The following is a 15476-nucleotide window of genomic DNA, read 5'->3' on the forward strand; positions in this document are numbered from 1 at the left end:
TAATGGCTGGAAATCTTCCTTTGGACCTCATGTAGCCGCTTGCGGCTAGGCCTCTTGTGGCCAGTGGTTTCCAGTTCACAAAAAGAGTGCGATGGCTAAAGGGGGGCACGGGTAGATGCGGGACACGGCTACTGAATGACAGCAAGACTGCTTTACTGATGCTAAGTTCACACATTCATGTATCAAGTCACGCATGCGCACGCACAACCGGAATTTGTGAAACTTGCGCATAAGCGAGAAAATAAGCCCCACCCAACTGGATACGTGTCACGGGACGATGTGCATGATGCATGCGTATTATAGTGTGCTGCAAATGTACGCACTGCGTAAGGGTGACGTGACGCTGACCAACAAGCGGCGGCACAGGCAGAAGTAGTGCGTGGCAGAGCACGTAACACCAACGTACGTATACCGTATGTGTTACGTTCTGCGTAACTGAGTTACGCAAACGTCACGTTGGCCCCATGTACTGCGGGGTTAAACCCCAGCTATATAAGGGCCGCAGCTGCACATGTGAGGCTAGTCAATGCCGTAATACCACAGCGACAAGACATACTACCAACGTGCTGAAGCAACATGGACAACATAGCTGAAATGCGTCAACTTATAGCTATAGCAAGTAGGGATAGACCAGAAATGTTGCCACATGTCATTGAGTATGTGCACGTCATGTTATTGCTGGAGCTTGCAATGATTGCTGCAAAGCACATAGAGCAGAAAAAAAGGCGGCCAAGGAGGGTGTGGGCGTGGCTGTACTTGCAGAAAAGGATGGAGCAAGGTCATTATGACATGTGTTCTGCACAATATGATCATAAGAAGAAATGCATGAAGACAAGAAGGAGATCAGGAGCACCCTGTCACACATGCTGTCATCCCTGGTAGCTGGAGGAGTGACCCGTCCTTAGGAGCAGCCCTTCCAACTGTGACCGGCAACACTGCAACGAGGGATGCAAAGGAACAGCGTAACATGCTGAAAGAATACTTTTCATCGGCTGAAGGCTCCGTGCACTGGCAGGAGAACATGATTTAGTTACTCTCCTGCATACCTGATTGTTGTAATTACTTAAATGTCTGTTCCTGCATATATTTTGGACTTATTTAAAATTCAATAATGTATCAATTCAGGATTATTTTGCCCTGTGCATTTGTGTACTTCTGTTTGTTTTAGTTGATTTAATAAAAGATATTGCTCAAATCCATGATATATTACTCTCATCAATACTTGGTAATTGGGAAGAGGATAGAGCGGGACATGACTTTGCAAATGTATGTTTAATCAATATGAAACAAACATACATATAAATAAAAGAAAGAAGATGTAGTTATTTTGCCCTTTTTAATAATTTCTTAACATGGAATCTATTCTGATATGATAATTCTATCATTTTTGAACGTACCTTCTCTTAACATTGTTTCTATTCTGTTCCTGTATTTATTTTGGACTTATTCAAAAATCAATAATGTATCAATTCAGGATTATTTTGCCCTGTGCATTTGTGTACTTCCGTTTATTTTAGTTGATTTAATAAAAGATATTGCTCAAATCCATGATATATTACTCTCATCAATACTTGGTAATTGGGAAGAAGATAGAGCAGGACATGACCTGGAAGCGCACCGCCTGTCCCTTTTATCCCAGGTCAAAGCGTTGCCACATCTCCGCGGTTGCGGGGGATGCGGCAGTGTTGCCGCGTCTACTCCCACGCCATTCTGACAGCCACGCAGTGCCCTGGGACAGCGTGAGCCCCCAGGTAAGGGCGTGGCAGCTGCGCGGTCAACCCGCGGGTGGCGCCACGCTGTGCGGGTCGGGCCACGCTACCTAACAGCTGACCTGGCCACCCACGCAGGGTTTTGAGCAGGTCGAAAGGTTCCTGTCCCCCGGCGCACGGCCAGGTGGTCTGTAACGGTCGCGCCGCATGCTGCCGCATTTACACAGTACTTATGGTACATTTACGTTGTATTTGCGTTGTGTTTACGTACTTTCTGGCTCCGCCCCGTTCGTGGCCGTGCGTGGGCATGCGTGTCTTGATACGTGAATGTGTGAACTTAGCATGAGACTAAAGGACGGACTGAGCGCAGGCAAGGGGACTGGCTGGTTTATGTTCCTGCCAATCTCAACTGAGGGTAGATGCCATTTGCTTCCAGCATGTGGACATCAGCTGACATCTGTAAGGAACATTTGAGAAACCAGTACAAAGCTCACACAGCAAGAGTCTAATTGAAAAAGGGATTTATGGAAGGGGACAAAATTACTAGTGCCCTTATTCCCCACAGTGTGATTCAGACTGCTATCTGATTGTCCCTTCGAGCTGACACCTCTAAAAAATGCACGCTCATTCTTCTATCTGTTGGGGCTGGTTGCCTACCCCTTAAAGCACAGGACTCTGACCCCTACAAATGAGTAAGCAAAGAGATGAAGGCGGCATATATCCGTAAGAATATATATATATATATATATATATATATATATATATATATATATATATATATATATATATATATATATATATATATATATATATGTGTGTGTGTGTGCATGCGCACACGTGAGAACATTGGGTATCAATGAATAACCTATATGTTTTTTCGTGCTGAAAAATCTTTGGAAGAGCTGGGAACAATTTTGATATTGCAAAAGGCAATCAAAACAAAACAGTGTATATTATCAATTGGACTGAAGCTAACAAGGTGGTTTATTCCAATAATATAAGGAAAGAGCCATAAAGTTTCATAAAAAAAGAGCTTTTGTAAGAATAAGAATATCAGCCAGTCAGTGCATGAACTCGATCCTTTTACTGATGTGTAAGATTTTAAGGATGGTAGTTCACCCGGCCCTCGAGCAAAGATGAACAAAATTTGCAAATGGAGAAATGACCTCAGCTGCTAATGAGGTTATTTCTCCACCCTATCTTTCCACCTGTCAAGTGTGAATATTTTTTCCAATCGGCTGCATGCTCGTTTGTGCCGTCACTAGCAAATACGAGTATATTGTATATTTCTACCACTGTTTAGGAGTCCGCCTGAAAATGTCTTAAAAATACTAAAGACGAAACCAGTCAGAATTTGTACCCAGTGTTTCATTTGCCTTGTATATATATATATATATATATATATATATATATATATATATATATATATATATATATATATATATATATATATATGTGATATGTGTGTGTGTGTGTATACATGCATATGCGTGTGTTTAATGAACCCATAAAACTGCTAAAATTTGGAAAACTCTGTTAACGACAGAAAGTAGGTGCACAGAATATTCATATGGTAACAGATGGGGAAACAATGATTTTGCTGGAATTACAGATTGCAATTAGCTTGCAGATCCTGTGATAAAAGTAAGTCAATGCTTCGACTAAATAGAACCCTTATGCACTTGGAGGTACTGGGGCTGCATGGTAAACAGGTTTCCCGAGTATAATATTCATAAAATTTAGCTTTCAGAGCGCACCTGACCAAACAATAATGCTTGCCTGAATTGTTTCATCACAGGATCAGCAAACTACGTAGCAAGAATCGCTGGCCTCCACCCGCACCTATCTGAAACATGACTTGTTTATCCGCATTTACCATCGTACAAGACTGAAGCAACAGGTAAAGTAGTTGTTTCTCTCCACATTTTAAAACTACTCTTTATGGGTGCACTTTCCGCTCTTCTAGAGAATTTGTAATAATTTCAAAAGGTCCATTGTTGAATTTCCGGACTACTAGCCACCAGGCGAAACCAGATGAGAATGATTATCCACTGCATGGGGCTATGAATCACAGCCCTTGAGACTTGCTGCAAAGCAGAAGGCTCTACCCTGGAAGTAATCAGCCAAGCTATGAATCGTGGCCGAATAGTGCACTAGTCGGATCACGTTTGCTAAGGAGGGATAAAAGGATGTAGGGTTAGCAACTTCACCCCTAAAGACACGCTGGGAAACCAGGTAATATTCCCTCCAGAGAGAAAAATGGCCAATGGTGAAAAAAATATATACCTGCAAACAAACACACACTACACACACACACACACACACACACACACACACACACATATATATATATATATATATATATATATATATATATATATATATATATATATATATATATATATATATATATATATATATATATATATAATTTATATATGTGTGTGTATGATGTGAGTGTGTGGGTGCAAAAGAGTTTCACCTGACTTTAAAGCCGTAGTAATGATTTATTTGACAGGTCTTTTCCGTGGGAGGTAAACGTTTCCAGAAAAGAATATTTATATGACCTGTGGAAAAATAGCTCTCACTAGGAAAAATCCAGTCGATTTTTCGTACCGAGTTCCCGATGTACATGGCTATTTATCTCGAAAAATGAGATGATTTTTATTTCTCCAAGGCGTCCGATACATTTTTCACGAAAGTTACTTTTTCTTTTGCGCAAAAGGGAGAAATTTGAACTTTTCATAAATCCAAAAAGGCTTCCTCTTTCCATACGCACAAGTGAAACAAGTTCTATGCTCGTAACTCTAAAACATAAGCGCATATGCATATGGAAAGTCAAAACATACAAGCACAGTCATTCTATATTTTCAAAGTGAAGAAACCCATGAATCTCACACAAGTAATTAATTTTAAAAGACGTTAAACAATTTACGATATATAGTTATTCACCAATTTAACACAGAAATAAATACGGACGCACTCAGTTCTTATGAAGCAGCTGCAACAGTGATTAAGCCAGATACTTAACTGCTGCAGTAGGATCCTAACCTAGCTCCATTTCAGAAGTTAACTGCGAATTTAGAGGAAGCCAGGTTTAACATCACACATCTATGTGAGCAAACAAAAAATTATGCGATACTACTTCAATGAAAAACTGAGAACAGACAGAGGACATGTTGAAAGAGATGAAATTGAAAAGCTAGACGGATATCGATGTCTATAGGGGCTATGAGGCCCTTTCTTTACTTTTTCTTTATCAGTGCGCATATCCTTGTCTCACTATTCCTTACTATTACCTCTAGATCATTCATCCCACTGATCTCTGTCTTTCATTCTGTCTACCAAAACTGGACTTCCTGAACTCGAACTCTGCTCTCAAAGTTCCATCATCGTTTTTCAAATAAGCCAACCAGTTTGTCGGATATTGAGGCTCCCTTAGCCTTTCTTGTATAGGTTGCTCTCTCAGATTGAATATATTTAGATATATATGCATACATATACTGTATATACTGTACAATATATATATGTATATATACATAAAAAATATATATATATATTATATATATATATATATATATATATATATTATATACATATATATATATACATACATACATACATACATACATATATATATACAGTATATGTATGCATACATATATAAAAGTATGTATGTATATAAACTCGGCAGGCCATTACCGAGATTGAAAAGGACAAGGAAAGCCTGGGAGAGACAGCAATTTATCAGCTGTTGTGCTGCAATCTCGTAACTGAAAGTACTCTTTTTACACGACAAGAACATCCATAAATACACCTGGACATCTCCACATGGCATTCATACAAACCCAATAGATCACGAAGCCATTAAATGAAGGAAAAAAGACCTACAGAGGAGCAGATGTCGGCGGTGATCACCTACTTGTCACTGCCACATTAAAGCGGAAATTAAAATCACTCTGCAAAAAACTGACATATTATCGAAATTTGATACAAAAAACTTCTCGAACATTAACATCGAGAGACTTTGGAAAATTAACGTCGAAATAGGTTTGCACTTCTAGAAAACATATGTTGAGAACACAATCATTGAGGGCTGGACAATTATCATTAGGAATATATATAAATCTGCTGGAAAAGAAGTACTGGGAAATGGGGCAACAAAACGGAAACCTTGGCTATCAGATGAGACCTGTCGACAATAAAGAGTATACTGAACTAAAAAGGACTAAAAGAAAAGTTTCAGGGAGGGGATGAACGCGAAGTAGAATGTGTTCAGTATTCTAGTCTAAGGAGTGGATTTCAACGACGCTGATAGAACAATGTGTTGAAGGAATGTCATTTGGTTGCTAGGTTTACCTGTCAAAAGATGAATGAGCCAATTACAACATCACAAGAAGAAGAAGAAGGACAAAGCTGGACGGACCATTTTTAATGAGATCATGAAGAGTAAACATGAGAAGAAAAACTTGATTAAAATGCCGGAAGCTGAAGACTGAATGTAATAACTAGTGCACTCATAATTGTGGAGATGGCGCCACTAATAAAGAAACTTAGCAGATGGAAAGCAGCGGCCTACGACGACATCATTGCAGATGTGCTTTTCGCTTAAAATGAAATGTCGACTCGTATGCAGACTAGACTGTTCTTGGATAAAACATTACATTTACATGACTTATCATGAACATACTCAGTCTGTTTATTCACAACACAGAAGGAACTGAGAAAATGTTTAAAGATGAACAAACTGATTTAAGAAAAGATAGGAGTTGCAGATATAATATCCGTGGTAAGGCATAGTGTAGTGGTGCATGGAATTTTAAAATCCTTTCTAAGGTCTTGTGTTGATTACGAGAAGGGAGGCTAGAAATAAGAGGAGATTTATGGTATATAAGCATAAGAAAGACAAGAGTGGGGAATTTCCCAGAAGCACTTTGCGCTGCACGGTACTGAGGCGATAATATATATATATATATATATATATATATATATATATATATATATATATATATATATATATATATATATATATATATATATATATATATATATATATATATATATATATATCATCACTTACATTAATACAGTGCATTAATACAATTACTAACAGGACGTCATTGAAACTGGATGGTATCTAGTGGAGATATTTATTCAATAAAAGTTACAAGCTTTCCAGGGAAGAAAATAATTACAGTCCCGGACAACAGCACTATTACACCCATCAGCAGGAGGCTAGATAATTTCAAATTGATAGGAAGTTACAAAAACACCATTAGGAATAAAATGGTTAGAAACAAAAAGTTGGTAAGAGGGAAAGAGGTAAGAGGGGGAGTTATACATGGCAGTGTGTCTAGACTGTGAATAGCGTAACTTCGGCGAAAGCGGCAATCCTGCAAAGAACGAGGCAAACAACATTTACAAAACATAAGGCACTTTGGTCAGACGTCGGCAGTCGCCAAGCACTGTTGGGAAAAAGACCGCAAAACAGACTGGGAAAATATGATTTTTTTGTACAGGAACACAAACAAAACGGCCAGACTGATTTTAGAAAATGCCTTCATAACATGCGCAAACAATGTAATGGCAGGCAACACTGGAAACGGATTTGAAGACAGCCGATCAAGAGAAATCGTATACAGTACAATAGAAGAGAAATGCAAAAACACTAGAAACCACATGGAAAATTCACACCTGGAAAGAACCGTGGGCAGAGAAAGGCCAAGGTCACAAGTGTGGGGCCACACAGGAGACGGAGGATAATCACAGGGATAAGGGGTTTAATCCACTCCCCCACACACATATAAATACAGCTGGACTGCGTGGCCGGTCATTCGACGGATACCTGACAATGAGGGCTGTTAGTCCTGGAAAGTTTGTAACTTTCATTGAATAAATATCTCTGCTAGATACCATCCAGTTTCAATGAGGTCCTGTTAGTGTGTGTGTGTGTGTGTGTGTGTGTGTGTGTGTGTGTGTGTGTGTGTGTGTGTGTATATATGTATGTGTGTATATATATGTTTATATTTATATAAAGTGAGAGTAACTTTTTAATAAAAAGAAATATTCCACTGAGCTGAGTATATTCGTTTACAACTTAAGAGTGAAATGAATTTAGTGATATTAAGCACACCAAGTGAGTCGGCACGTTCACCTCACTGCAGGGAGTGAATGGCTTTTTGAATTAATGTCTCGGATTTGCCTGTTTGCATCAATTAAATGCTGCTACGCAAGCAGTTATCGCACCGTAACAAATTTACGCCGAATGCAGGGCTTCAGTTAAAAACATTTTATAATTTGGGTATGCAGCGTGAAAGTTATCATAAATCAAACTTCGCTCACTTAATTTATATAAAAATACAGATGTAGACAGTCTACGTACATACACACACACACACACACACACACACACACACACACACACACACATATATATATATATATATATATATATATATATATATATATATATATATATATATATATAACACACACACACACACACACACACACACATATATATATATATATATATATATATATATATATATATATATATATATATATATATATATATATTATGTGTGTGTGTGTGTATGTTGTTGTTGTACGGTCAGCTTAATCTGTTATTCCTGCTACTAGAAAAGTTCTTGTTTATTTACATTAAAAAATTATGCACAAGACTTTCAACAGCCCTGAGTAATAGGAAGAGGTGCGTAAAATGAATAAAAGAAATACAGAACTTTTTTGTTTTTTTTGTAGGCTACTAAAAAAAAGTCTGGGAGAGGGAGTGGAATCGACGGAAGGACAAGGTTCCTTATGTGTGGCATGGCAGAAGTATGATGGATTGGGTAAACGCAAAAACATATGATAGATCTGCCATTTCCACTTCGTCTGAGACGAGAGATTCTGAAAGAATGACCGTGTCTGAAGAACTGAAGGCAAAGGAAAGAAGCTCAAATGGGTCGAATGTTGTTAAGTACACATGCTACAAGCGAACAAGAATGTAGAAGATCTTTGTACAGGCGAACAGTACAAGAGGATAGCTTAACTGCAAAAATTAGCATAAAGAGGATTGGAAATATGAGAAACATACACTTCTGTAACTTTTTCAAATGAACACCATATTCTTTGGAAGCTTGAACTTCAAGCCAATGACCCCCGTAGGATTGTTCCATATGAATAGAGGTTTTCCTCTGAATAATAATAATAATAATAATAATAATAATAATAATAATAATAATAATAATAATAATAATAATAATAATAATAATATAATTGCTATTTGAATCCCTTAAATTCCAGAAATAGCATTCAGAATAATAGCTTACATCAGTGGTAGATCAAGAGAAGATGAATATTGTTAAGAAAAACAATTCGTAGATAAGTATAAGGAAAAAATTCTTAGATAAGTATAAGAAAAACAATTCATAGATAAGTATAAGTATCAGATACAGAATTCTGGATGAGGAAAAAGGGAGTAACACAGAATTACAGTAATAATGTACAGCTGTAATCTGAAATGTTTCAAAATAAAAATACGGGCGAGGTGGGGGGGGGAGTGGAAAGAGGGAGGGACATGAATGACTTAAAGACACATGGTGAAGGAAAAAGTTGATGACTGGAAGAAGAAATGCGAGTGTTCTTATGACTAAAAGTAAATTATTTTATTGAATGTAAGAAACAAAATCCATCGGATCATATAAATTCATTAAACAAAGGATGAATCAAAGCATCATGAAGGGGTTACATACTGTTCATACTTGCGACATGGTAACTGACTTAGAACTTAGATGAGAAAACTGCCTTTAGAACAAAGAATAAGACATCTCAACTAAAGAGTGACAAAAAAAAAAGAAAACGAAAACAATTAACAAACACAGTGTGAAGGTAATATGAACAGTGTAATAAGCACATTTCTGACTTTTCAGTTTACAATGCTCATTTTGATATCACAGAGAGAGAGAGAGAGAGAGAGAGAGAGAGAGAGAGAGAGAGAGAGAGAGAGAGAGAGAGAGGTCGTGCATTTTATACAAACTTGGGAAGCAACGTTAAACATTTTCCCACAAAAAAAGAGTGATAAATGCAGCCATTCATCATAAAAATGAACCATGATCTGGCAGTTCTCAAAACAACTGCCTACAACTGTCCAGACGAATTACTTTTGTTTCAACTTAGCAGAGGCCAAAAGAGGGAACACATAACACATAAGGAGTAGAACTTCAAGCAATGGTTTCAGTGAGGGAAATCACAGAGAAATATGTGACAAATATTTAAATGTAGTTCTTATCGCATGCAGCAGTTGGGCTTTTCTACTATCTGAATTTGCTCTCCTAGTGAAAAGCATTTAACAAATCAGAGAACGATGTTGAAAAAGGAGGAGTAAACAGGCAAGCACTCACTGCGCTCTCTGAGAATAATCAAGATTTTGGAACTGGGAAACCGATGCCTCACGAGGCCTTTGAGCACAAAGAACGAGCAGGCGTACCGTTTATACGTATATAAGACTAAGAAAAAGAAACAATACTTAAATCCCAAGCGTGTAAACCGGCCTCAAATTCTTTGAGGTAAACAGGCAATTCTCTCTTCACTTTTCATTCATTCTCTTTTTATATTCCGAGTTTTTGACACAGATTCTCCCGCTAGTCCAAACAAACTTAAGTGATATTCCTATAAATAAAATCTACAAGTGAAATGAAAAACTGCAAATGAAGGAAACTATAGAGAAGTAAAAAGCTATATTGGGAGAAAATCCCCAGGAAACACCAATAACCGATTCCACTTCCTGAATTTAGCCTGGTCAAAGTTAGTTACCCAACTTGATAGAAGAAAAGTTTGTGTGTGTGTGTGTGTGTGTGTGTGTGTGTGTGTGTGAGAGAGAGAGAGAGAGAGAGAGAGAGAGAGAGAGAGAGAGAGAGAGTCCGTCCATATAATACTCTTGATTGCAAAACTCATGTCTACATGAAATCCCAAAATTCGTCGCAGTTTTACCCGAAACACGTCAAAAAGATGTCATGTTTTTCACCTGAAGGTAAAAATTGACCGCAACAGAGTCAAATCTGACGTGGACGGAGAAATTACCATACTTAAGTTATCACTGATTTAAATGCAATTGCAGATCACAGGTTAGTAGGATGTGTTTCGGGACATCGCGTACAAAATATGGTCCTCTTTATAACCAATCTCAAGATTGTAAATCTCAAATATTTTTTCAAATACAGATGGGAATCAATGATTGATAAGCTTTTTTTATTCATAGAGATATGCGTAGCTGATGTAGAGAGAGAGAGAGAGAGAGAGAGAGAGAGAGAGAGAGAGAGAGAGAGAGAGAGAGAGAGCCAAAATAATTTCATACGTTAAAGTGAATAATTTCATACCTAAAAGTTATTTTCAATAACTATACACGGATACTTTATCAGCGCTAACGTCATTTTCATGTTATGAATGAATGTGAAAGGCAAAAAAGGGACTATGAAACTAAAACAACTAGCATAGTTATATAAACAACAAGAGCAGCACAAATAATGATAATATAAACATCAACAACAACAACACAAATAATAATAATAATAATAATAATAATAATAATAATAATAATAATAATAATAATAAAATACCTCAAACCAGTAAACGGAATCAACCACAATATTCAATCCCATCGCGCTAAAGTTCGTACCCTCAGTAAGTTGCTGATTTCCAGAACTTGTAGGATCTTTTTTCCAATAAATGGGCGCATGAAAATTACAACCCTCTTGAGATTGTTTCTCTGAGAGACCAGAGCAGAGAAAAACGTTGCTCAGACGCTTCTGTGCTTCTGGAGGCAAAAATACAGCGGTGCCGGAAGCTTCCAATCTTTGTTTTTTCTCGTGACGTCTTTCTTGCAGCAAATCTCCTGCTCCTTTTTTGGGGTGGGAGGAGAGAGGGAGGGGGAGTTGCAATAAAAATGTTCCTCGGAGCAGCAATGAGATAGTTGTAAAATTACGTAACTTCGAGGTTCAAGTTGACGTCACGACGCCAGAGAACATATAAATCAATCAACCCGAATTCAAAAGTTCCTTCTTCATACACTGTTACGTCTCCGATAAAAGAATCCGAACCACGGTAAAGAAAACGAACTCCTTTCCTATTTTTTATTTCCAATATTTTATGGTCCAGTTGGAGATGTCTGAGCAACAGCCATTTAACATTGAAGTCAAGAGGATAATCCGCCAAGATTTAATTTTTTCATCCTAATCAGGCATTCGTTAAGGAAGCGAAAAAGGGCTAATCGGAAGGGAGAACTTTGTCAAACAATAGGAAACGAACGAAAGCGAGCCAGTTGAGAATTCAGGGTGGAAGAACACACTATAGCAGCACCTACATAGTATTACGATCTCGAGTTATTTTCACGAATACAAAAAAGCACCCACAGAACTTACAACGCAATCTTCGTTTAATACGATCGTTCGGGTAAGCTAAAGGAGGATGTAGAATATTCAATAATATTTAATCCCAAAGCTTTTAACGAATATGCTCGGTAATATATTCCCTGATATTAAACTCGAAATCTTAGAGGGAAAACATAATATAATGTAACAATTTCATTACTATACATTATTGTATCTATCTGAACATCTACCAAATTTTCTCCTTAATATATCGTAACTGTCGAAGAAACAAAAAGAGCTACAAGTTACCACTACCGGGTCAGTTCCCCTGTAAATAAAGACTAAAGTAATCCTCGGGATTTAGATACTACAATGAATGCAGCAGTTAGTTATCTGCCACATATGAATTTCATTGAAATTGAGTTACCCTAAAAATTACACTTAAAATCAAATTATGAAAAACCAAATTTAAAATATATTGCATAGACGAGAGACTGATCAAATGAATAACTAGTAACATATTATCTAAAAGCCTTTAACACTATTCTGAAAGGCTGAACAGTCTTTGGTCAATCACAGTTTTGTCATGAAACTCATCGTCGAGATTTACAACCGTCGCTACAGTAATCTTGCAATATGCGGATTACGCACTGCAAGTGTCAAGGTCGCAGCCGTGTAAAAAGCATCATTCCCAACAGTTTTTATGCAGCTTATAACGTAATTGCCAACGCTTTCAATGCAATAACGCTACCTCTGTAAAATGGAATGATCTCTTGGCATGGTGCAAAGCCTAACTCAATACTTTCACTTATCCGTAAGGCAAATGACAATTAAAACATCTATTAAGTAATTTTATATACATATACATACACAATAATACTTCCGTGAATAAACGCCCAAATGAAAAATTTGCGTCCACCCTATTCGGTATCCAGGCATGTGTCTCAGTAATCTCTGCCTTCATTCATTTCTAAGTTACATATCCACTTTCTCATAAAATCTATCTTCATCGCATGAAAAAAATAAAAATTCCTGTATTTCATTTGAAGGACATGACACCTCACTGTGTCCCGAATCACATGTGTTACCGTTTTATACCCAAAATGAAATATGCGTTTCAAATGCTTCCGACCGACAACCCATTTTCGAAAACTACGAGTATTTTTCCGATTTCTGGCGGAATGAAATCTATGCCACATTTTGATAGTTCAATTTTCTTAAATTATCCACGATGCACTGTCATTAGCATTAAGAACATATGTATGCACAGGACTGTCTTTCAGTCCTACACATACACACACACACACACAGTCCTATACAGTATAGAAGCAGACCAGTCTTTGAATATATTTCTTCCTTGTTGTACTCTCGAAATAACACATCCATACATACGAAACTGCAAGCGCGCACACAAGCAAGAACGCATGCGCACACACATACTTATATATAAACGTACATGCATACATATATATATATATATATAATAATAATAATAATAATAATAATAATAATAATAATAATAATAAAAGAAGCTCATAAAAACCTCCAACAATAAAATCAAAATCCCATTCCTGGACAGTATTAAGACGTTGACAGACACTTGGAAACTCTAACCCTTTTGCTAACTACCCAAGTACCTTAGCCAAATCCCTGATTAACGTCCAACAAAAGCCAGTCCCCAAAGACACAGGAGCACACGAAATCCCTCGCCTCGACTGTGACCAATCCTACATCGGTTTTACAGGTAAATCACTCCCCAAGAGATTAATACAACATAGACGTTCAGTAAGGTATGGCCAACAGAGCTCAGCTATTTTTAACCACATAAATAACCATAAATACTGGAATTTGTCACGTATAATTTATAGTAGCAACTGTCAGTTCAAAAATCATACGGTAGAATCAGCATTTATTCTACTCAGACATTACAGATAAGATCTTCCTCCAACCAGCGATTAAGAAGATTAAGGAGAAACTTTCAACAGGAGTGACGTAACGGCTGACCTCTGGAACTCTTGGTATAAATACCGCTTTTCTGTAACTCATTTCATTCATTACCTTGCCTGCTGAAGGAGACGGTTGTTCTCCGAAATATATATAGCATTAACTTTCCACCTTTTGGCATTTTTATGGGCTCCTCTTATTAGGTGGAATTCTGTTTTAACAGAAAATATTTCACAGATATATATATTATATATATATATATATATATATATATATATATATATATATATATATATATATATATATATATATATATATATATATATATATATATATATATATTGTTCACAGTATTTAAAAAAAGTGTTTACCGTTCTTTTTTGTAACAATGGTGTAACGCCATCTCCTTCGAAGATCATGTGTGGTATACAGGAGAGTTTCTGCGTGACAAAAGGGAGGATATTTCCGTAACTGGAGAGCTTATGCCTTTAACCTGGTTCTTGGTGACCTCCACGAAAACTACACATCTCAAAGATAGTCTATTTCGTATTCATATACATGCAAGCACACATAACTTATTTGCACTTAATTACCTAAGTCTTTGCAAATCGTAACTGCAACAGCAAGAACAATAATAATAATAACGATAATAATGACAGGACTAATAATAATAATAATAATAATTTTATATCTGTATAACTGCCTGTAACAGTCAGTGACCTATCAAGCCAAAAAATGTTCTTATGTGACGTCTTCAGTGAAAATCTCATAGAGCTTAACTTGAGTCACCTTACTCTACAATTTTTGCAGTTTTGTTTAGAAAACATTTTTTATATTCTTTTCAGCTCAGGTGAAATCCTATGCAAGGTCAATTCCGGTGTTCATGTTTCTCCAAAAACACGGGAATTCAGAATTTCCATATTTCATATAATCAATCAATTTGGAAGAAACAGCACCGCCCCTCCCCCCGCTTCTTGGAGGTGACATCATCAGAAATGAACAGGCAAGTGAAATAGTAAAAACTGATTTGAATTATAATTGGTCATACTTACCCTGTTTTTTACCATTTTGCTATTTTGTGACCACGTGACCTTACGGTCAATCTCAGTCATAATCATTTGGATCAAACAATGATGGGGCTGTGGGGGTACCTTCCTCCCAGATTTCACGATGAACTGATAACTAAGGGCTATTTTCAGAAGATAAAGTATAACAATAAAAAGGAAAGGAAACATACCATTGTAATAATAATAATAATAATAATAATAATAATAATAATAATAATAATAATAATAACACCCAGTCATCCCAACGACCACCAATGGCGAGAGTCAAAGAAGCAGCAGAAGCGGAAGAAGTAGCAGCAGCAGCAGCAGCAGCAGCATCAATAATTGCAAACACAGGAACAACAGTAATGGCAACTGCATCATAATGCATCTGTGTCCACAATCGAGAC

The 15476-nt window shown here is 37.0% G+C and overlaps 1 protein-coding gene across 1 annotated transcript in view; it reads right to left on the minus strand.

Moving 5' to 3' along the window:
- LOC136849680 (TBC1 domain family member 2B-like) overlaps nucleotides 1-15476 on the minus strand; it is a 546715-nt gene that overhangs the window by 30416 nt on the left and 500823 nt on the right.

This window comes from Macrobrachium rosenbergii, chromosome 21 (assembly GCF_040412425.1).
Source record: "Macrobrachium rosenbergii isolate ZJJX-2024 chromosome 21, ASM4041242v1, whole genome shotgun sequence".
Lineage (NCBI taxonomy): Eukaryota > Metazoa > Arthropoda > Malacostraca > Decapoda > Palaemonidae > Macrobrachium > Macrobrachium rosenbergii.